Here is a 24,099-nt window from a genome sequence, read left to right as displayed (position 1 = left end):
AACATAAGAGAAATTTATAAATGCCTGTTCTTTTAGAGAGTTACTAAATTACAGGTTAACTGTTTTTTTCCCAAGCATCACTGAATCTTTAAAAACCTTCATTATAAATCAATATGCCCCTCATTAGAACAAATTGGAAGTGGTTTGACTAATGACTTCTATTTAATTGCCATAACTAGTCCAAGAAAATTAACAGTGCCCCAGAATAGTATCAAATTACCAAATGTTATTAATACTCCGCCTTTAATTTTAATAAAGTGACTTGGGAAAATTACTTTGAAAAAAATGACCAAGTCAGGTTTAATCATTATTCTTACACAATATAAAACGTCACATCCATAGAATCAGGATGTGAGAATGACTGCTTAATAGGCTTCCGACGCAGGTAAAATGTGATCTATTACAAAGGCAGGGTTCCACTTATAAATGCCTTTTGGTAGCATTTAGATGGATTTTTATTGATTTAGATCAGGTGTCAGATTAATGAAACTTTTCTGGCTGTAAAATGATCATGAATCATGTATGAACAAAGGCTCCAATCCTGCAGAGCATGCGATGCACTGCATAGCATCCCATTGACTACTGTTGACTTCAGCGTGCCTCCAAACTCTCCCAGTGCAGAAAGCTAAGCTTATCTATCTACCCTACGCAAATATCCTATCACCGGAGTACTGAGTACCATACGCTCTCTAGCAGGGAGGGCAAGGCAATGAAGCCCATTTTACAGATTGGGACCTGAGGACCTGTGATTTCACCAAACTCATTTACATAGAGGTTTTTAAAATCAAAAGTGTTAGGAATATCTTCATTAAATACAAAACCTGATACAAACGTCACGGAAAGAAAAAAAAACCCTTTTCTTTTAATGACTGCAACATGAAAAATTTGAAATTTCAATTTTTTTGGAGAAATATTTTCCTCTCTCTCTTTTCAAAAGCACTTTAGTCAAGAGTCTTGTAGGTTTTAAGTACAGAATTCAGCTCATTCCAGAGTTGCCTTTTTAAAAAAGGACTTTACAGCAGACTCAGTTTTGGAAGCTAAAACAGAAAGGTCAAATGTCAAAGAACATTTTATGGTCACAGTTCCCTTTGATTCAACTCAAAACACACGATTCTATAAAATTCACTCAGCAGAGTTAGTCTCTCTCTGAGCTTTCTACTCTTACCTCTTCTTCTAGAGCTCATTTCATGAGGGGAGAATCTACTTGCTTTCTTCCCGCATGGATATCCAGGAAAGATAAATTAACTAAAGATATGGATTTGAAGTTGATTAATTAAACCACATTAAAACCTCTGTGCAAACATTCATTCCGAATAATAGCCTTAGTTTGATATGTCCTAAAATCACTTTCAAAGTAAATTATGCTAAACCCAAGTCAGGCCACTTAAACTTTCAACAGCATTCACACAGAGATTTAACCCATTTCAACTAATTCACTTCCAATTCATGCCTTTAGTTAATGCAAACTAACCTGCCTGAATATTGCCATGCAGACAAACTCTTATGGTAATCCAGGCCAACCACGGCTTCCTTTCCCCTCCCACAACTGGAGCAGAAAGAAAAGAACGGGAGGCATGGCCATGGCAGACCTGAGCATAAGGTTGCTAGGCATCCAATTTTTGAATGGAAAGTCTGGTCAGAAAGTGATCTTGGTGGATCCAATCAGCACAACAGACAAGACCCTTTGAAGGTCTTCCCTGGCTCTGCACTGCTTCTGGTAGCAGCTGGCATGTCCCTGCAGCCCCTAGGATGGGGAAGAATGAGAGGTGCCAGGAGGGTGAAGGGAGTGAGTGGGTGATGGGGCAATCAGGGAAGCTCTGTGCACTGCAGCCACCCTCAGCGCCGGGTTCTGCAGTCCCATTGGCCAGGAACCATTGTCAATTAGAGCTATGGGGTTAGTGCCCACACAGGGCCTCCTGCCCCTCTGCCTAGAAGCTGGACATGCTGGCTGCTTCTGGAAGACACATAATACCAGAGTAGGGAACCTGCCTTAGCGCCATGCTGCTGCCAACTGGGAGCCACTTGAAAGAAGCCCCTACCTCAGGTCAGAACACCCTCCCGCACCCAAACTCCCTCCTGGAGCCTGCACCTCAAACCCAATCCTGACTCCCCTCCCAGAGTCTGCACCCCACACCCCTCCCACACCCAGCCCCCTACACCAGTCCTGAGCTACCTCCTATACTCCAAACTCTTCATCCCTGGCCTCAACCCAAGCCAGTACCCCAAGCCCCAACTCCTTGTCCCAGCCCTGTGAAAGTGAGTGAGGATGGGGGAGAATGAGAGGTGCCAGGAGGGGGACGTGAGTGAGTAGGGGGCGGGGCCTTGGAGAAGAGGCGGGGCAGGGATGTTGAGTTTTGTGCAAATAGAAAGGTGGCTACCTTGCCTGAGCACTACACCCAGGTTGTTTCTTACCCATAACGATTCCCTCTTAGGGCCAGATCCTCAAATAGAGGAAATAGGCTTTAGTGGAACAATGAGAATCCACCTTTTAGGTTTCTAACAAATCTGTATTCCCTGCTACACTGAGCAATTTACACAAAATGGCTACTTGTCAGCACATGCTGCTTTCTGGCAGTCAGTAACTCCCTTGGACAATAAGACATAGAAGGTTTGTACTTTCCCTTTGAAAGTATTCCATGAACCAAATATGGAAGCTGTGCTAGGTCAATAGAAATATTGTACATGTTGAGACAGAGAGCAAAACGCTACTGCCCAATTCTGCGCCTGGTGTAATTGGAATAGCTGCACTGCAGCATTGCATTTTTACACAGACTTTTCTAGTAATATAGATAGGGTGAACTAACCTCTCTCCAATTCCAGCTAATCTATAGCGGGGAAAATTTATTCCTCAGTAAAAATTATTTTGGCTAAAATATTTTCTATTCTTGTATTTAATATTAAATAAATATAATTTATTAAGGTCCCATGAATCACCTTTTTTTAAGAGCACAGTGGAAAGAAGTTTTGAAGACTATATTGGAGAGATGAGTGCTAAGAGGTGCAGTTACTCCTTTCTAGCATCTTTTTTTTTATGCTGAGTAGAGTTCATGCCCTTAAAAGTATATAGGCATCTCATTCCAATTGGTTGAGTTCGCCATCTAAATATCTTGAAGGATCTGGCCTACATCATTACTACTAGTACCTCACTAAAATAGTTATACATAGCAGAGTGTTAGGGTTTTTATTTAGAATTGTGAGGGTAACCATTTCACCAGAATGACCCAGTCTTGATAGTTTTCTTCCTAAAAATATGGGTCATAAGTAGACTTCTGCATCTTAATCAGCTGATACAAAAACATACTCTACAATACTGCCTTTCACCTAGGAAAGTCTCATATTAAGGATTTAAAATGGCTGAATCATCTGTTTTATGTTCTAAGGTCTCCTTGTCTTGCACCTTTGTGGACTCATTTAGACCTGTGCAGAGTGAGTGAAAAACACTATATGATCGGTGTGGCAGCATTCTACCCTCACTTGGTAAATGACCATAAGGCCTGGTTTCCTTGACTTTTCAACAGGAAATAACTAGGTGAGCAAATGAGACAGGTTTACTAAGATAAACCCACCAGGACAGTCATCTTTTGTATGTATTCTAGGCCCAGTTCCGCTACGTAAGCTCAGAAGGTTAGTCTAGAAGAGAAGAGTGAGGGGGGATTTGATAGCAGCCTTTAACTACCTGAAGGGAGATTCCAAAGAGGATGGAGAGAGGCTGTTTTCTGTAGTGACGGATGACAGAACAAGGACTAATGGTCTCGAGTTGCAGTGGAGAAGGTCTAGGTTGGATATTAGTAATAACTATTTCACTAGGTGGGTAGGGAAGCACTGGAATGAGTTACCAGTGGAGGTGGTGGAATCTCCATCCCTGGAGGTTTTTAAGTTTTAGCTTGACAAAGTCCTAGCTGGGATGATTTAGTTGGGATTGATCCTGCCTTGGGCAGGGGGCTGGACTTGATGACCTGCTGAGGTCTCTTCTACCCCTAGGATTCTATGATTCCAACATTGTTAGACTCAACTCTGACTGCTGGCTAATTTACAAAATGGCAGAGGAGCACTTTTGCTTTCTGAGTCAACAGCTTTTCTATACCAGCTCTCTCTTTTTCTTTGAGATCTTTTAGGCATCTTGTAGGCAGTCACCATCTCTCTTTCTCTGTCTAGTGTCAATTTGTTTCCTTCCTCAACTAACACTTGGTTGTACTCCAAACTTGAGAGGAGGGGAAAGGAGAAAGATAGCTGTATTTACCAGCCCCAGTGAGGGACTGAAAAGAAAAATCAGGCAGAGATCCTACATTATATAGGCTAGTTTGAAAAGTGTGTACAAGCCAATACAAGCTGATTTCCAGGGAAGGCCTCTGCAGAATAGCCCCACCACTGGAGAATTACTTTTTGTTAATGTGTTATTTTCTTTGCAACCAAAGCCATGGCTGAGGGAAGGAAAGAGAGCAGGTCTAGGGCTATCAAAGCCTGACACAGAACGTGTGATAGTCTGGCTATGACAACAGAAGGGAAAGCACTCCCAAAGCATCACGCACTAGCCATCTGTGTCCTAACAAACACTGCCCTGTTATTCTGCTTGGGTTGTTTAATAAGCCATTCTTTTCACTACCAATTGGCTCCTCTGAGAATTGTTCCAAAAGGGTAACCAAGAAACCGCACACATGGCTTAATATATAACCCACATGGGTTGGAGAGTTTCATTTCCATTAAGCAGCCTTTGTGTTTTCCTATAAATCCCGTACGGGCCAACTGGTTGAAGTTTCATTAAGAACCTTTGGTGATTTCACCGAAAGGCTTAAAATGGGTCCACGTAGAAAAGTTATCAGGTGCACATCTAGAGCAAGCACTAGACTCTGACCATTTTCCTCCTGGTCCAGCCCTGTATCGCTCTCACAGCAGCTCCACATGTGAATGAGCAATTCTAGACATGAAGTAGCAAGTGCAAATTGTCACAAGTTAACTGTGAATTATACTTCTCTGTTTTTAATATTGCACTCTGCCAAAATAGAACAGCATGCCCTAAAGATGATGCCACAGATTGATGGGGGAGGAGTTCTCAAGGCTGTTGTGTGTGGGGAATCACAGCATGGCCACCTTTGTCAGCTACCCAGTTCTGAAGTCAGCATAGAAGTAAAGGTGGCCATACAGTGACCTCCTTGCATTGGCCTTGTGACCCCCACCCCACAACCTCATTTTAGGTTGTGACCCCCAGTGTGAGAAACACTGGTCTGCCCTGAGAAATCTGTATAGTATACGGTAAAGTACACAAAAGACCAGATTGTTTTCTTTGGAAATGTTTGACGATCTTGATAAACTGTTCTTGCTCTAGGACTAATTCCATTCCTTTTTTTTTCTTCTCTAACTGAGGATGGACATCAGATAGTTCTAATTTGGATCAGCTGCCTGCCAGAGTGTCTAATTTGGGTCAGCAATGGTCTCCTCCTTTCAAATATCTAATTTCCTTTCCTTCATCTGATTAAACAAGCAAATACCAAAGTGGATTCATATCTGACTTGACTTAGGTGTCAGTAGTGCATATGAGACAGCAGGGTCACCTGACTTCCTGGAGAGAACTCAAATAAAAGCTCAACAAATTGTACTCTTATAACCAACGAAGTGGAACTGTTTCCCTTCAATTTTTTTTCATACTTTATTTTAACAGGAAGGTTTGTTTTTGTATTCTGACAATTTAGTGTGTCCTGATCAAGTTCCCATGCTGTGTTCTGAATTAAAACTAGTGATTCTATATTAGCGGATAACATTCCTGGTTTATATATTTCCATCCTTGTGATAAGTTTAATTATGGTCAAATATATAGGATACAGAACAGGTAATCTGAAATCCTGAGTTTTATTCCTAATAGCTCCTCAGGACATGAAAATCAGCACAACTCCATTGACCTTGTGGATGCATAACAAATATATATGAAGCTTCATGGGGTAGTCGAATTAGTCTGTACAGAAAAAACAACAAGTGGTCTGGTAGCACTTTATAGACTAACAAAACATATAGATGGTATCATGAGCTTTTGTGGACACAGCCCACTTCTTCAGATGACTGGAGTTTTGAGTTTAGGATGTGCAGACCCAAAATAAATAAGTGGGGGGTGGGGAGAAAGGAAAAAAAAGGAGGGGAGTGGGAGACAGGGAACTTGAGGTTCACTGTTTGCAGCCAAGGAAAGACTTAAGAAGCTATTACCACACATTTGGTAATACTTACAAAGATCCTTTTTTTCCTGTATTCTAAATCCTTACTGTTTTCCAGTGGCAATTCAACTGAAAAAAAGACATTTCTCTGTCTAAAGGGAAGCCTATATTATAAGTTAGGGACAGAGCAACTTTGCCATCTGCACGTGCAACCTAAAGCCAGTCTGTTACAAGCAAATCCACTTCCTAAGGGCTAGATAAATGTTGAGTTACTTCTCATTCTCTGGAATAGTCTCACTGTCTAAAAGTCAGTAAATCACTTTAGTTTACTCTCACACATCGTAAGAGAGAGGCTTCTGGTTTAGCAGAGCAGCACAGCGGCCATGTTTCATATAACTACTATATACTTGAGAGAGTTTGTCTGTCTGCGAGTGAGTGTGCCTGTCTGTCTGTCTGTTCAAGAACTCCTCCTAAAACAGTAAAAACGAGTACCACCAAATTCCTAATACATCTTCCTCTTATCATAACTTAAAGCAAGGTCAGGGTTTAGTTGTGGCAGGACAATGGGGTGTGCCTGGAATGTGAATGTTTCTCATAAAATGGAAAGGGAGGGCTCTGGTAGCAGGGACAGTTAGGGTATGTCTACACTACATGGTTACGTTGACGGAGCCATGTAGATTTGTTTATTGGGCAAAGGGAAATGAAGCGACGATTTAAATAATCGCCGCTTCATTTAAATTTACATGGCTGCCGCACTGAGCCGACAAACAGCTGATCAGCTGTTTGCTGGCTCAGCGCGCTAGTCTGGACGCTCCCCTGCCGACATCAAAGCCCTTTGTCGACCGCCCCGGTAAACCTCATCCCATGAGGAATAACGGGGCGGTCGACAAAGGGCTTTGATGTCGGCAGGGGAGCGTCCAGACTAGCACGCTGAGCCGGTAAACAGCTGATCAGCAGTTTGTCGGCTCAGCGCGGCAGCCATGTAAATTTAAATGAAGCAGCGATTATTTAAATCGCCGCTTCATTTCCCTTTGCCTACAACCCTCATCTACATGGCTCCGTCAACGGAGCCATGTAGTCTAGACACAGCCTTATATTGTACACCTCAGGGGGCCAGCAAGGGGTCAGAGATGGGAACTGGGACAGCTATAATCTCATTCAGGCAGCAGGGGGCAAGGATGGAGAAAGGTAATGCTATCTACTAAATATTGAGTGAGTTTATCTGTTTGTACGTCTGTCTCTCCCCAGCTAGTTACATGCACCCCTCTCCCCGAGCTGTACCCGCTTCAGCAGCCATGAAGACTGCTTTTCTCCTGGCTCCAAGCTGCTGCAGCGAGAAGGGGCTGGAGGTTGTCCTGTCTCCCCTAGGCAGCCTGCATACTGAACCCCTCATCACCAGACCCCACAACAGAACAATGATTTACATGAGAACAAACAAAAATTATTTGAGTTAAGGATACAAGCAAGACAGGTAAATTTTCTAGTACCTATATATTTTCTTTCTTGCACAAAATGGGACGAATATGAAGAAAATGCGCACGCGCGCACACACACACAGGCATGTACATTTAACAAGCGTGGAAAAGAAAGAACTAAGGGGGGGATATGACAGAAGTCTATACAATCATTAATGGTGTGGAGAAAGTGACTAAGGAAGTGTTTTTTACCTTTCACATAACACAAGAACTGGGGTCACCCAATGAAATTAATAGGCGGCAAGTTGAAAACTAACAAAAGAAAGAACTACTTCATATAAAACACAGTCAACTAGTGGAACTTGTTGCCAGGGGATGCTGTGAAGGCCAGAATTAGATATATTCATGGAGGATACATTCATCAATGGCTGTTAGCCATGTGGGCCAGGGTCGTAACCCCAGGCTCTGGTGTCCTAAGCCTCTGACTGCCAGATGCTGGGACTGACTGACAGGAGATGGATCACTTGATAAGTGCCCTGTTCTGAGCATTCCCTCTGAAGCAGCTGGCATTGGGCACTGTTGGAAGACAGGATGCAGGGCGAGATGAACAATTGGCCTGACCCAGTATGGCCGATTGTATGTACCAATGGGTATCATGGTCACCTCACTGAGTGGGTGAGATTTATGTCCAGTGAGGCTATTGTTGCTAATGAATGGGAGTTAGATCAGTAAATATTCACTCATTGATATGCCTTCAGTTTCTGAAGGTCAGGGACTTAGTTCCATTGCTGAGTAATTTCAAGAGAAAGCACTCCTGAAGATTCTGAGAAATTAACCCTACTTCTCAAATCCAGCCATGTTTTCCATTTCTGATTTCCATGCAGTGGGGTATTACTCATATGACCATAAGAATGGCCATACTGGGTCAGACCAAAGATCCATCTAGCCCAGTATCCTGTCTGCTGACAGAGGGCAGTGCCAGGTGCCTCAGAGAGAAGGAACATAACATGTAATCTAGCAAGTGATCCCTGTCACCCATTCCCAGCCTCTGACAGAGGCTTGGGACCCCATCTCTCCCATCCTAGCTAATAAGCATTGACAGACCTAACCTCCATGACTTTATCTAGTTCTTTTTTGAACCCGGTTATAGTTCTGGTCTTTACAATATCCTCGGGCAAGAAGTTCCACTGGTTGATTGTGTGTTGCATGAAGAAATGCTTCATGCAACACACAATCACATGGCTACCCCTCTGATACTTGACTTCTTTTTGTTTGTTTTAAACCTGATACCTATTAATTTAATTTGCTTATCCCTAGTTATGGGAACAAGTAAATCACTTTTCTTTATTCGCTTTCTAGACAATAGTCATGATTTTATAGACTGCTATCATATATCCCCTTAGTTTCCTCTTTTCTAAGCTAAAAAGTCCCCATCTTTTTAATCTCTCTTCATATGGCAGCCGTTCCAAACCCCTAATCATTTTGGTTGCCCATTTCTGAACTTTTTCCAATGCTAAGATATCATTTTGAGATGAAGCAACTACATCTGTACTCTATTAAATAACATCTAGCATGATAAAAATCATATACAATCAGTTAACTATGTATCTAAAATCTGTGTTTCAAAACTAACTCTGAAATGTTTCTCTTTTTGTCTGCCAAACTAGTGATTCTTACCGTTGTTTAAAGGACCTGTTTGTCAGATAAATAAAGTACAATGACATTGATTTTCCAGAGTTCTCGTCACAAAAGATTATAAGGTATTCACATACTTACAAGAACAGCTCTGCAGCATAGGGAGGAGTAAAAAACTATACATGATCATAAATCAACTATGGTTACATACCCATTCAACAAACTGAACAGACATATTAATTCAGGGTAACAGCAGCATGTACTACTTGAAACTTGCTTTTTAATTTTAAAAAGTGACCTTCAGAGAATTTGTTTTAAAGATGAATCTGAGCCATTTTTTATTTCTTTATAGAGCTAAAAGGTTTAGAGTTTGATTTTAAAAGTTGTTTACCCATCCTGATTTTTTTAAACCTTCTACTGGTCAGGAATATCAATTCTGATCTTCCTTGGTTTTAATAGAAGCCTTTTGGGGAGTCTCAGACATGTTGAAGATGAGATCTCACAGCTTAATGGAATGGGTGAACATTTAAATATTAAACGAAGATTTCTTTTCTCCCATATCTTCATTAGGCACTGGAGGCAAACAGACTTTTAAAATAGAGAACACAAAATAAAGTTTGAAATGGTCTTCTTAACAACCTCTCTTGTCTAGACTGATGTGCTTTTACTCTGTTGGGCTATCACATTTTCATTAGCCTTTCATGTGTGATAGATGTTTCAGTAGCAGATTGCACCCAAGTTTCTAACGTACTAGTCATGCAAAAAAATTATTTTTGTTTGGATAGAAATCTCACAGGTCTTGTGTATACATCATGCAGAAGAACCAAAAGGACATAATCCCAACTTTTTGTTTTCTTTGTAGACTACCTCTAAATCCTGCTCGGTAAGATATGAATAATTATTGTAGAGGAATGTAGAACATTTGTATTGGGATTTCAGAAACATTCTCCTGTTCCTGGTGATCTTCTTTGCATTTATTAACATCTATGGGATGAAGTTGTGTGAAATATGATAATCACTCAGGAATAGGAAAGGAAAAACATAACAGGAGTTTCAAATAAATAATTCCTGGAAGAAAGAAGAAATACAGCAAGCAGAAACCAGATGCAAAATGACTGCTTTAGAGTTGCTGCTGTGTTAGTGGGCCAACTCCAGAAAGTCATGCTGTGAAAAAGTTTCTATCAGAGAACAGCACTACACTGGGCAGAGGTTTGTCTACATGGGCACTTCAATGAGAAAATTAATCTAAATTAACTGAAATTATTAATTTAAAGTACATTAATTGATTAAGGCTTTAAAGTTAAAGAGAGTTAAAGTGAGTTAATTGATTAAGGCTGCTTTAATTCTGAATAAGCCCATCTACAAAGGGGATTAATGCTGTTGAACTAATCTACTTCAATGGCTTCTTCAACATCCTCAAAGCACATGGGCAAAATCAGTTCCTCCACTAAGGCAATGAAAGGGATGGGTAAACAAAGCCTACGCAGAGAAGCTGCATGGATGTAATTACACTGGTTATTAAATTGAATGACTTAATAAGCTAAAGCAATGTGGGCCACTCAGACATGATTTGGAAATATCTGAGCTAAGAACCCAACCGACCGAACACAAATCAGTTTAGAAACTGACGTTTTTCAATTGTGTAGAACGGCCTTTCTTTAGGAGAGCCTTCGGTCTAGGTCAGGACTTACTTGAAAGACCTGAGTTCAGTAACCTGCTCTGACAAGCTTCCTGTGTGACTGTGGGCAAGTCACTTTGTCTCTCTGCGCCGTGGTTCCCCTTCTGTACAATGGGGACAATAGCAGCTCCCTACCTCCCAGCGGTGTTGTGAGAAGAAACACATAAAAAATTGTGAGCAGGGATGTCCCTAGGGAAGTGCAGGGCCTGGGACAACCCTCCTCTTTCCCACTTTTCCCCTTCCTTCAAGCCTCTGCCCCCAGCCTTCCTCCATTCTGCCCCTACCCCCAAGCCACTACGTCCTCCTCTCCCAAGCAATGCCAGGAAGGTGGGGCATAGCAGTGTGGAGCCAAGTGGAGCAGGTAGCACTGCTGCCGGCCTCCACGCCTCCTAGGCCCTGCATTCCCCTGAAGTGAGGGGATGGGATGGAGAGGAGTTGGGCTTGACATGCTGCTAGCATCACTCAGGCCCAGCATCCCCCTGAAGTGAGGGACCCCTCCCCCAAAACAGGGAGCCTGGGGCAACCACCCCACATTCTTTTATGAACAGGAGAGCCCTGATGGTGAGGCACTCAGGTGTTCCAGCAAGGAGGGAGGGATAGGACAGTACCCTAGAAATCCACTCACAGGAGATGCCGAAAAACATCTTTGAAGGGGCACCACCAGTGTACACCACATCCATTTCTGAAAATAGCATTACCTGCTGCTATTACCAGGAATATGGAAGAATAGTCGTTTTTCTTTACAGTAGAGGAGAATTATTTCCCTCACTTTTTCATTGTCTAACAGCACTGCTTTCTACCTCCCCACTCCAGAGTCCATTCCCCCATTATATGGATGGACTTTTAAAGCAGAACATGGGAGAGAAAAACCTTTGAAAAATAGGAAAAATGTGCCAGATATTTTTAAGAGTTAAAAACTGATCTATTTTGAATGCTTCAAAACAAAAATGTTGAATGTTTGACATTTTTTTAATGAGAATTCTTCATTTTCCCATCAGCTCTCTCTATTTCCATGCTTGCCTACACATTCACCCGCCAGACCTCTACTCTGGGTCACTGGTTCATATCTAGTCTAGATTTACAGTTATCAGAAGTCATTCAGAGCGGATGGCTACTGCTGGCATTTGGGCTGGTTTCAGTCCAGTTACAAGAAGAGATATGTCCATATCTCACAGACACAACATCACAAGCAATCTCTATTGGCAGGTTGAAAATTTCCATTGTAGTGGTTTTTGCTGAAAAATGGATTTTCAATTAAATACAATTTTCTGTGAATAAATACAGGAATCCTCAGCCTCTAAATCTACTGCACTATATTCACTCAAATAGAAAACAAAATGGAAAAACAGAAACAGACTCATTTCTTGGGCAGTAGATAATTCAGGGATTCCTACCAGAACTAAAAACCCAGGATAGGTGGTAATAGAGAAAATATGTGTACCTCAACTTGTTATTTTATATCATGCTCTATAATACTGCCATTAGACTTTCTTTCACAATTCCCAAGCAAACAAGAGACACATTTTGAAAGGCTTTCAAATCACCACAAAATAAGCATTTTTGTGAAAAATGTATGTGACTATATGGAATAACCCAGCATTTAAAATAAATGAGAAAACACTGATGTGGCAAGACTGGATTGGAGTTGTACAGATGACAGGCAATGAATTATTAAAATGAATTCATATTGTTTGACAAACTAAGAAACACTTTCTTCCCAGCTTCAAATCTATTTTAAACTTAAAGAGGCTGCTGAAAGGCGCAGCTAATCCACAAAAGGGAATTATTCCAAACCCATCTCTTTGCATAGAAAATATTGGACTCATTAAAGGAAAAGACTCACAAATCTATTAATTTCTTCAGACAGATTTTGCCTTAAAGAAAACCAAAGTGGAATACACATTTACACACATACCTAGAACCATAGTGGAAAAAAAATCCTCAGCTTAAAAGTACAACTATAGCAATGTTGCAAAAATAAACAGAAAACCCAATTTAATGCATATTTATCCTGATCCTATTTCAGATGTTTAGCGTTTACATTGAAAACACTCTGTGGAAATCCTCATACCACCCCTACAATGGGCAGTCAGATAAAATAACTTGTCTCAGGCCACCCAGTCAGAAAAGAACAGAACTCAGAACTTACACCTTCCTAATTCTAGAGGTGAGTGAAATTTTTTAATCAAAAAACTTTTTTGGGAGAAAAATATATGTTTGGCAAAAACAAAACATGTCATGACTTTGTCAGTTTCATCAAACTGGTCTAATTAAGTAACAAAACAACATAAAAAAAGGGTAAATAATTTTGTACATTTCCCAAATGAAGCATTTTGATTTTTTGATTCAAAACAATTTTTTGTTTAGAAATTCCCTCTGATTTTATTTTAAAAAGCCTGCTATTTCAAAAGCTTGAAATGTACACTAAATGTTAGTTTGACTGAGGCTGATTATTTTTTCTACTTTTTCATTTGCTGAATATTTAAAAAAATTTTTTTTTTAAATTCTTCGTGAACTGAAAAAAAAATAGTTGTTTACACAGTTCTACATGTGTCCCAACTCTGCTCATTCTTCTACACTGCTAAAGTCCATGGGAATTGTACATAGTAGGAAAAGGCTGGGCCTACTGTATTAGACACTTGAATAAGTGGCTTCAAACACAAACTAGAAGTTGACTCTTCTGCAAATGACCTGAAAAACATGTACAGGAAATTACAGGTCCAGGGCAGATTCTTTCAATGGGCTTTATTTTATGTAGCCTGGCTCAGGCTATAAATAGGTCCATCGATGAAGGGAGGAGGAGCTGATGGCATCTTCCATGGGGCCTGCCAATTCAAAGGGTCCCAGGCTCCTAGCCATCACTGCTACTGTGACAGCGGTGGTTGCTAGAGCCCTGGGCCCTTTAAATCACCACCGGAGTCCTGCACAACTTGCTCTGAATGGCACTGAGGGCTGGATGCAGGAGGTTAGCTCCAGCCCCGCCCCTTCCACCTGAGGCCCCGCCTCTTCCAGGAGACCGGTGCTGGCCACCCACCTACCTTGCACAGGGGCCTAGCGAGTTTGTTGTCTGCCTTCGGTATAAATCACAACAGAATTGGATCACCACCAGGAACTGCACTGCCACCCAACACAGGCAAATTTTATATGGAAACCTGCCCTGCATTATGAACCACCTCCAGGGGGCAATCCTCTATCTTGAGAGAGACAAGACTGAATTACCAAAGGTTTCAGTACACGTGTGTTTGACCTTACGTTCAGAGCCATGGAAAAACAGCCTCTGAACAGAATCTGCCAGAGTCTGCAGAGAAGCCTCATGGGTTTTGATTCCAAAGGCTGCTGACAGAGTTAACAGAATCAGTGTTGACAACTGGCCCTTGTCTTTTGCCAGGTGGAGTTTGACTAGGAATAAGCTCAGCCTCCATGCCACACACAGACCTAGATCCAGACTGGTAATCAGAGGATTAAAGGAATCAGAATCGTCCATAGGATGTAAAGGGGTACAAAATCTGTTTTCAATCCAGATCTAGGTGAGAACCTGAGTAGCACTAATAATAAAAGAGTCTCCGCCAGCACAGATAAAGAAGATGCCCTTCAGTATTAACCTCCATGGCCATGCCAGGCAAACATTTGTACATCTGGAACTGCAAGACTGAGGTGCAGTGAGGCCAACCATGTACTGTAGCTACAAAACTTCCATTTTGATCCATCCTGCAACATGCCCTCCAGGTAGACAAATTCAAATGAATTAATTTTGAAGTTGCACTCCATCTCAGATGCAAAAAGCCTAGTTATTCCCCATTTTTGACCTACTTTAGGCTCACACAGAACTGTGCATCCACGTGAAGACAACTGTGCAAATTAACTCCCCAAAGTAGGTGTTAGCAAGTAACCTGCTCCCATTCTAGCCTAGTAATTTGTCTCCTTTTAGTCCCCACTGATACCTCAGGAGTCCAAAAGTCAATTCACAGAAGAGTCTGAAGGCGACTTTGGAATTCATGCCACTTGTGTCTCCCGCAAGTCAGAAGCAGGAAGTGTCTGAACTAACGTAGTGCTGAGGTTTATCAGCAAGTGAAGGGGGACCTGAGTGAAAACAGGGAAATCCTAGTTTATGAGATTAATTTTTTCCACATTGCTTCCACAGTGTTTATGCTCAAGGGAGGATTTACAGCTTCTTCTGAAGGTTGCTCTGTCCATTTTTCCATTACTGGTATGCAGACCAGAAAAATAAATAATACATTAATTCATTGGAATGGTCATTTCCTTTCCCTTTTCTTCCCAGGCCACTTTTAAACCCCTGCATTCCTTTTCAAAACCTCTGCTTTGCTTCTCAAAGCTGGACGGTGGGAAAGCATAAGTAACTGCCTCAACCTCAAGTCTCCTGCTTCCTGGGAAAAGGTAAGACAGAGGTGGAGTGCTGGACCTATTGACAGTGCTCTTTGGCCATCTGCTCCTACTTGCTGACATAGAGGGACATAAAACTTAATCCCATACCACGGAAAGTTAATGGAGGCTTTTCTGTTACTTGAGCAGCCTTTGGATAACAATGAAAGAAACCAGTTTTGCCCTTGTGTCCTAGCCTGGCTGACCAGAAATGGAGTAAGGCACTAGGAAGGCAATTATAAAAGAATAAAAAAGAGAAAGAGAAAGCAATAATTCAGATAGAGATTGGCTGACTGGATAGTGCATTGGACAAGGAATCAAAAGATTTGGGTTCTATGTCTCGTTTGACCTCTGAATTGCTATGTGAACACGTGTCCCTTCACCTTTCCAGGCCCCTCTTATCTTCAGGCTATGTCTACGCTATAGAGGTATCCTGAAAAAACTCTGCCATGTCGAGGGAACGCGTCTGCTCTTCTGACATTTTTTTTTGGAAGAGCAGACATGCTTTTTCAGCATCCCTGTAAACCTCATTTTACGAGGAAGAAGGGATGTTCAGAAAAAGGTTTTTTTCCTGACACTTGGCCCAGTATAGATGGGCTAAATGTCAGAAAAGCCTCTTCCAAAAACAGAAGCAGAAAAAGCTAAGCAAATTGTGATTTGCAATTTGCATAGCTTTTTCCGGAAGAACAGTGAAGTGTAGACATAGCCTCAGTCTGCAGCTACCATCAGTCTGTATGTTTAAATGTGAGAACATGTGGCCATACAAAATTTGCTTGTGTGATTTTCAAGGATGGATTCAAAATTCGGCCTCAAATGTTTTCTGGGCAGTGATGTGTTATAAGCTTTTCACAAGGAATAGGTGCCTCAAAAAGACTAGAGTCATAGATTTGGAGAATCACCACATTTTGGATATCTCTAATCTGTCTGCAGAAGCAGATTCTGTCTGTGGGTGGGTGAGACACAGCCTCGCCCTAGGGGCAATCCCCCCTTATCTTGAGGAACGGAGCAGGCACCCTTGGAAAGTAGGGCTGGGGAAGCTGATAGTGACTGAGCAGGAGGCTGGTGGTGGCTAAGGGTTCAAGCCCCGCAACCTATCCTGGGATCAGCCACCACCAGCTTCCTGAGGGATGGAGCTGGCACCCGTTGGAACACATGAAAGATAAGGGGATTCCTGAAGCTAACAAACTAGAGGGGCTCCTCCAGTGGTGCAGAGGATAAGGTACGTGCCGTTGGAGGCTAAAGGTTCAAGCCCCACCTATCCGGGGGGGCAGCTACCACCACCACCATCATCACCATCAGCTTCCCAAGGAATGGATCTGGCTCCCCTTGGAACATAGAAAGGATAAGGGGATCCTGATGGTTGGGAGGTAGGGGGGCTCCTGCAGTGGATAAGGAACATTCCTCCAGAGTCAGAGGTTCTGGGTTCGAGCCCTGCCCACTCTGAGGACCACAAGCCTCCTGAGGGATAGAGCTGTCTCCCCCCTCCCACCCCCCGCCGGGACACAGAAAGGATAAGGGGGGCCCTGAAGGGAGGGAAGCTACTCCAGTGACACCTGTGGATAAGGTACCAGGGCCAGAGATTGAGGGCCCTGTAGCACCCACTGGAACCTTGCCCTCTCTCTAGCCTCCTCTCAGGCAGTATACTGGGAAACTCTAGGTCACCGGCAGCTAACAAAGGTCTGTCTTCATCCCCTGTATAGTGAAACCAATCAACTGTACGACCCCCTTGGCTGCATTAACAATACAGAGTCCCCATAGCCTGCCAGCCCTTTTAGTTCATTAACCAAAGCTGAGTTTAATGGGGCATTCTGCCACCTGGTCTGCTGCCAGGGCAGTGCCACAGGGATGCTGTGTTCCAAAAACCACCTTACTGGAGAAAGCAGTTTAGTGTCAATTGCTGTTTGCCTGCCTGGAAGAACCATTTTGTAGTACTGAACAGTTCAAAGGCCTCACTGCTCTTCCTTTGAGGCTGAGCAAAAACAACAAGTTCAATTGAAGGGAAGAGGAACAAACCATCTCGTAGCCATTTTTAGGCCCTCAGCACTGTAATGCCAGCTGTTCTCCTCTAACTGAAGCCAAAAAAGACATCCTGGTTAGCTGGAGAGATATTGGCCCAGATTCGCAGCTGTACCCAGAGCTGGGCCCAGCTGAGGAGTTTGGGATTACAATGAAGCCAGTTGCAGCTCCCTGATCCCAAGACAAGCCACAGCATAGTTTAGAGCCCACTAAGACGAGAGATCAGACCAAAGATCCATCGGGTCCATAAATGCTTCAGGGGCACACATAAGAGCGCTGACCCTCACATTAGATTCCGTCCTGGTCCTGGGGGCTGACAGTCTCCGAGGGTCCCTGGACAAGGTGGGAGAGGGCTCCACTCTGTGCTCTAGTGCTGTAGCAGCATCAGCAGTTGGAACCCCCAGGCTCCTTTGAATTGCCAGACCCTGGGGCAACTGCTACCTCCTCCTACCCCCACCATATCAATGGGCCTGTCCTGGTCTCTAACTGGCCTTGGCTACACATGTAGCTACACTTCACAATGAAAGCCAGGCCGTGTCCATACTGCATGGGGAGCTACATGAGCCACTGAAGGGTTGTGGCTGGCGTGGGAGAGAGGCAGCAGGGGGTGCTGGGGAAGGCAGCAGGACCCTACACTGCTAAAACAGGGGTGTAGGTCTAGAAGGCATTGCTTGGGCAAGCCTAGAGCTATACAGGGTGCAAAATACCCTAATGTTCTGTGTGATTTCACATCACCATCCGTACTGCTATTTATACTCCGTGGTAGGGAGATGTTGAGCCATGCGTAGCATCGACAGGCAGAACCACACCTGAGACCTCTGTAGCTTAATGCATGAGCCGCTACAGCTTGAACTATAAAGCCAGCTAAGGCTGTAGAGCAAACTCATTCTCTCTCTCTGGAAGTGGTCTAAGTGCCACTATGTGGGACAGTGAACCACACCCAGTAGGTGTGTGGGTTATATCTGCGTGGATACAAAATCGGTATCCACATCTGCAAAAATTATCCCCAGATATCCGCAAATTTGCAGGGTTCTACATAAAAAATTTGTATCCATATCCGCACCCATATCCAGACAAATGAGCCACAGATAGCCACATCCACATCTTCAGATGCAGATTCCCGTGGATATGAAGTTCATCTCCGCAGATTTGCGGGGCTCTAGAGATGTGCAGCAGATATATGCTACACAACCAGAGTTAGAAATTTGCTTAAACCTCTGGATCTTCTTTGTTAGCCATATAAATGTCAAATCCCTTTTTTAATTTTGCTGAGTCCATCACCTGATGATTTCCTGTAGCAATCATTTTCACAGTCTAATCCAGTGTTTCTTAAACTTTTTAAGACTGAGGAACACCAAACAATAATTTTTTTTTTATGAGGAACACCAAGGATTTTTTTTGAGAAAAAAAACAAACAAAAAAAACCAATAAAAGGATCGGAGGAAAAGTTATTGAGGAAGAAAAAGGGTCAGGGGAAAAAAAAAGAGGTCGTCTGTCCCTTTAAGAGTGGCCATTTTGAATTCTGTTGTTCTCCGTGGCACACCTCCAACTGCAGCGGAACACAGTTTAAGGAACACTGGTCTGATCACATGTTGCATGTTAAAGTATTTCCTTGAGGGACTGCCCTGACATTGGTCAGTTGGCTACGGCCCCCGGGGCAACCAGAATCCCAGTCAAGAGCAGTAGCATGGGCTGCATGGGAAGAGCTGGCTGAAGGGGGCTGGTGACTTTTGGCTACTGTATACTGCCAAAGGGGTGGGAAGGAAGCAAGTCTGAGGTATTTGTAAGGCTCCCATTCCTGTAGTATCTAACCACCTCACAATCTTTAGCACCCGCCAACCCCATGTGAGGTAGGGAAGCAAAGTGCTCTTCTCCCCACCATACAGATGCCCAACTAGGGCACAGAAAGGCTAAGTGACTTGCCCAAGGTCACACTGGATGTCTGGGGACAAGCAGGGACTTGAATCCAGGTCTCCCCAGCTCCTACCAAGTGGCTGAACCACCTGACCATCCTTCCTTTCTATTTTGCCCAATAACTAAAAATCAGGGGCATGGCATGGTTAGGGGAAGGCTGAGCAGGGCCTGGCATGTCTGCCTGGCACATGGGCCTGTTGTGGAAACTGTGCACTTGACTCTGTGTGTGCAAAACGGCAAGTGGAAAGTGTGGGGCTGAAAAAGTGAGTGCGCAAGACAGCACGCACCAGCTAGTTCAGAACCAGTGTTCTGTCTGCGCTTCGCCTATCAACTCCTCTTCTGCTTGCATCTGTGCTCCGATACCGCTCCCCCTCCCATTCTACTGCAGCAGTGTGCTGGGGTGGGGCACATCCTAACTGCATCCAGGATACTGCAGTGCACTAGACATTTTAGCCCCTGGCTTTAGCCACAAAGTTCTTTCCCTTATATTTACCATTTTTTTAATTACTTGTATCTGATCCCAATTTGTCATTGGCTTCCTGAGACAAACAGCGCTGACGTGGCCATGAATCTGAAACACTGCCTGTTTGCAGCCAACCAGCAGGGAAATACCAGGCTGATGAGACAGGGCTGAGACGTGGAAATCAGCTCCGTGTTGGGGATGAGGCTATAAAATAACCTTCACTAGGCACAAAACTACCTGGGCATAATCCTGTAAAATTCAAATCACTTCTTCATTCCCAGCCTCCCCAGCTTCTGCCATGGGGGCACAGAATGCCCGAGAAAGCCAAACCAAACCAATTAGACAGTTACCGGTACTGCAAGATCCACCCCAATGAATTGGTCACCATGGAAACATGCTCAGACAGAAGGGATAGTAGCCATACAAACAGAAAACATCAATACTCACTCCATTGCTGGGGTGGGGCTTTTCTCCTCAGTGGTAAGTGTGTACGGGCTGTAGTGCTTGCTCCCACTTGGTTGCTGGTGTTGTTTTAACACAATCCTTTTTGTGGCTTGCAAGGTGGAGCTCTGAGTCTTTTTGTCCCCCCCCCCTTTCCCTTCCTGATTTCTGTCTCCCGTCTGGGGTGTGTGAAGAGTTAAGGATGTCTCAGCACAGCCTGCAAATAAAACGGGAAGCAATTGGATAATGCTGTAACATCGCCAAGCCTTGCTTTTACACCTGCATCAGGCTGTCAGGCACATGCTGCAGTGATGCAAGAGCAGAAGAAATGCAACACTTAAAACCCAGATACCAAGTTGCACTGTACACTCAGATTTGTATGCCCAAGTAGTACCTAAACTGTATTCTTTCAAGTCTGTGTTTCAGCAGCATAGTATAAATGTCCATACAGTATAATTGTCCATTTTCAGGATTCTTTATCTTAAATACTTACCGGTCCCCCAGTGCTATAGCTTCTGAGCACCTCACAGTCTCTAATGTTTCTGTCTTCACAAGAAACTGGTGAAACTGGGAAGTGTAATTATTCCCATGATATAGATGGGGGGACTGAGGTTCAGAGACTCTAAGCCCCCCCCCCCATTCCTTAAAAAAGGTATTTAGGCACCCAATTCCCATTGAAATTAAAAGTTGGGTACCTTTGAGGCTCAAAAGCCTGGTCGACACTAGGATCTTATTCTTAAATAACTCCCCCCAGGTTGAATTTGTAAGCAATATGTCCATACTACCAAGCCCTTTATTCCAGAATAAGGAGCCTTGGAATTCGAGCTCTGTAGTCCTGTTTTTCATGAGGAGTAATGCTATTCCTGAACTTGTAAATCTGAAATAACATTAGTGTGGACCCTCCAGTGCCGCTAATTCAAACTATTTGGCCTCCAGGAAGCCTCCTGCAGCTCCCCAGCAAGCTTCCTAGTGCTCTGAGTCTGAGGTAGCACGTCCACATTAAAGGAACCTGCCTTGCACTACATTCAATTCTTCCCTTTAGTGAGGACACAGAAGTTCGAATTTGTAAAATCAGGTGCCCAGAAATTGAACTTAGTAAATTCAAAATAATCTCCAAGTGTAGACATGACCTAAGTGACTTGCCTAAGGTGGAGCAGAGAATTGAAATCAGTTCCCCCACTCTAACTACTATACCTTTCTTCCGCTCTCTAAGCGTGTATGGTTAAGCATGAACCGCCCCTTTGTTGAAAAGCCACATAAACCTAATTTTTTGAGGAAGAGTGGCTTTTCGACAAGGGGGAGGGGGGATTCGCTGAAAAAGCCGCATCTAAACTACTTTCTAAACTACACCGCATCTAAACTACACTGAAAAAGCCACGTCTAAGCCTGCGGAATTTGCATATCCTCTTTCGATGCTCTAGTGTAGACTAGATAAGCCCATAGTGTCTTTCAGAAATCACTGAGGGTGTGCGTCACAGCAAAGTTATTCCAGAATAATGGTCATTATTCCAAAATAACTATGTGAGCGTCTACACGGCAATTCCGTTATTTTTAAGTAATTTTAAAATAACGGATGGCCTACTCCGGCTTCTGTAAACCTCATTAGAATAATGCCTATTCCAAAATAGCTATTTTGAAAGAAGGCATGTTTAGATGCACCACTGCAGGTATTTTGAAATAGCTCCTTACCAGGGCCAGTCTAAATTATTCCTCCTGGGGCTCTAAATCAAGATAGCATGTCTACATTAGGGAAGCCTGCCTCGGACTCATTTTGAGGCTTCCCTCAGTGTAGATGTGCTATTTTGAAATAAGCTATTTCAGAATAACTATTCCGGAATAGTTTATTCCAAAATAACTGTGCAGTGTAGACATAGCCTGATAGAGATTAGATTGGGCCATTAGGGATTGTGGTGACTTGGAAAACAGACAGGCTCACAGGATCCATTATGGAAAGTTATTCCTATGAACACGGAGCAAATACGTAATCTACCATCTTTGATATACTATGACACCCCATTATTCATTTTTACAGACATTTGGTTACTATGGAAGTGCAATTGGGTGTTGCAGCTTTTTTGATTACTATAAAGCTAATTCTGGACAAACAGATTTTGTCACATCGAGTGCAACAGAAGGTGATTTCCTGCTGTCCATTTCTAGTCACTCATTTATTACTCTTTTTGTTTTGAGTGTAGAGAGCTACTATTTATCATGTTCTATGATTCCTATGTCCAGACTGGATCACAAACTTTCTCTTTGGTTTCCCAAGCCTGTGGCTCAATACCAAAGGATTTTAGATTTCTCTTTCAGGCATCTTGAAATCTGAGTTTTGGGCATCCTCTGTCTTTGACCCTTTTTTAACTCACCGTATAAGGTGTCTTTGGGAAGTCTTCCATTTTGCATCCTATGCATGTGACCTAACCAAAGATAGCTGTGCTTGACAATAGCTGTTAGGCTGAAGATATGTGCCCTCATTAGCATGTCTTCATTGGTGGTTTTATCTTGCCAGGTGATGCCTAGAATGGGTTTCAAGCACCATAGATGGAAGCTATTGAGTCTCTTTTCTTGCATGTTATATGAAGACCATGTCTTGCTGCTGTACAGGAAGATACTATGCAGACTTTATGAATCAAGATATAAGTCTTCATCATAAGCTTCTTGTTCTTCTATGCTCATTTTGTGAGGCGACAAAAGTTGGTGGCTGCCTTTCTTCCCAACACAAATCCAACTCCACATCCAATGACAAGTTCTTGTTAATACTAGCTCCCAAGTAACAAAATGAGTCCACGGTTTGGAGATTGGTATGGCAGACTGTAATGGAAGGCTGGCATTCCATGCATTGCCCTGTGATTACCATCTTGTTCACACTAATGGTGAGTGAGAAAGTTCGGCATGCATCTTGGAGGCAATCTATGAGTTAGTATGTGTGAAAATCAATATGAAAGACAAGAACAGCATCATCAGTATGAAGGAGTTCTCTCAGAGAAACTTTCTGCACCTTAGTCTTTGCTTTCAGTCTAGCAAAACTGAACAGCTTGCCATCAGATTCCGCATGAAGATAAACATCATCTTCTACATTTTTAAATGCATGGCGACTTTCAAACAGTAGAGGTGCCAAGACACATCCTTGCTTTACTCTACTTTTTATCCCAAAACTTTCAGAGGTGCTTCCTTCTAGCTGGATGGTGCTTTGCATATTGTCATGGAAAAATTATATTATGCTGAGGGTCACCTAGGAGGTCATCTACAATCTCCTTTGTCTTCTTAATTTGTGTAAAGGGTACTTATTTGTGTTATGCAGGTCCTGAGGAATTTTTCATTCTTTCCAGGATTGAAGGAGACTATATAGTTGTAATAAAAGAGTTGGTTTCCCAACTTTGAGTAGTTCAGCCAGCGGTACCATCTTTTCCAGTTCTTTTTCCAATAATGGGAGAATCTAACACCTTATCCAGCTCTTCGATGCTTGGTTCTTGATCAAGCTCAATTAGACTATCAAATGCCACAAGATCTTCAAGTGTGATATCAGCAAAGTCATTACTAGCAGAGTACAGCTCTAAATAATGTTCCACCCAACGTACCATCTGCTGTGATTTGTATGTCAAGATGTGACCATCTTCAGATTTGATAGGAGCCACGTTGGATATCATTGGTCCCAGAGCTCTTTTAATGCCATCAGACATAGTTCGCAGGTTTCCAGCATCTACTGCAGATTGTATACAGTGGGATAAGTTTATCCAGAATTCAGTAGCACATTTCTTCAAACTTTCTTCAGCAGGCTGTTTTCTAAAGCAAAAGGCATTGGCTTCTTGACCTGTTTCCCAAAAGCTTCTTTCTTTTCTCGAATGAAGGGTTGTAACTCCTGTTCATAATGTTCAAACAGGTTCTGTTTCCTGGGTATTTTTTAGGACCAAATGTATTAATTCCAATTTCCTAAATCTTCTGAAGCGGATTTCCACATTTTCTCTGAATCATCGTCAACATTTTTAGAGCTGAGTGAGGGATTTGTTAAAACTCTGC

The 24,099-nt window shown here is 42.9% G+C and overlaps 1 long non-coding RNA gene across 1 annotated transcript in view; it reads right to left on the bottom strand.

The window, feature by feature from the left end:
- The window catches only part of LOC142829798 (uncharacterized), a 129,762-nt gene that overhangs the window by 24,678 nt on the left and 80,985 nt on the right, over positions 1–24,099 (bottom strand). The window contains exon 2 of the long non-coding RNA XR_012904589.1: positions 20,089–20,299. This is a non-coding gene — a long non-coding RNA (uncharacterized LOC142829798). The remainder of the gene's footprint in view (positions 1–20,088; positions 20,300–24,099) is intronic.

Source organism: Pelodiscus sinensis, chromosome 6, assembly GCF_049634645.1.
Source record: "Pelodiscus sinensis isolate JC-2024 chromosome 6, ASM4963464v1, whole genome shotgun sequence".
NCBI classification, from domain to species: Eukaryota; Metazoa; Chordata; order Testudines; family Trionychidae; genus Pelodiscus; species Pelodiscus sinensis.
This window is presented reverse-complemented; position numbering and strand designations above follow the sequence as displayed.